The sequence below is a fragment of the Pygoscelis adeliae genome, unplaced genomic scaffold (assembly GCF_000699105.1).
Source record: "Pygoscelis adeliae isolate BGI_AS28 unplaced genomic scaffold, ASM69910v1 Scaffold621, whole genome shotgun sequence".
In the NCBI taxonomy this organism is placed as follows: domain Eukaryota; kingdom Metazoa; phylum Chordata; class Aves; order Sphenisciformes; family Spheniscidae; genus Pygoscelis; species Pygoscelis adeliae.
This window is the reverse complement of record NW_008824052.1, coordinates 552,683-552,902: the sequence shown is the minus strand read 5'-3', so window position 1 is coordinate 552,902 and position 220 is coordinate 552,683. Positions and strand designations below refer to the sequence as shown.

At 58.6% G+C, this 220-nt stretch overlaps 1 protein-coding gene across 1 annotated transcript in view; it reads left to right on the top strand.

Annotated features, from left to right (window-relative positions):
* HNRNPLL (heterogeneous nuclear ribonucleoprotein L-like) overlaps nt 1-220 on the top strand; it is a 23,539-nt gene that overhangs the window by 6,678 nt on the left and 16,641 nt on the right. The gene's annotated exons all lie outside the window — the stretch shown is intronic.

Below are 220 nucleotides of genomic sequence, written 5' to 3'. Positions count from 1 at the left end.
CTGACATGACCCACTCTCTAGAGAGGGGTGCTGCTTACCAGGGGCTCGCATCAGGGATGTCCCCGAGAGGCTGCCAAGCCTCGTACAGTCCACTGACTATTATCCGCTGCTGCTGTTTCACGTGGGCACCAGTGACACAGCCAGGAGCAGTCGAGGACTATCAAGAAGGACTATGGAGCCCTGGGAGCGGCGGTAAGGGACTCAGGAGCGCAGGTAGTTT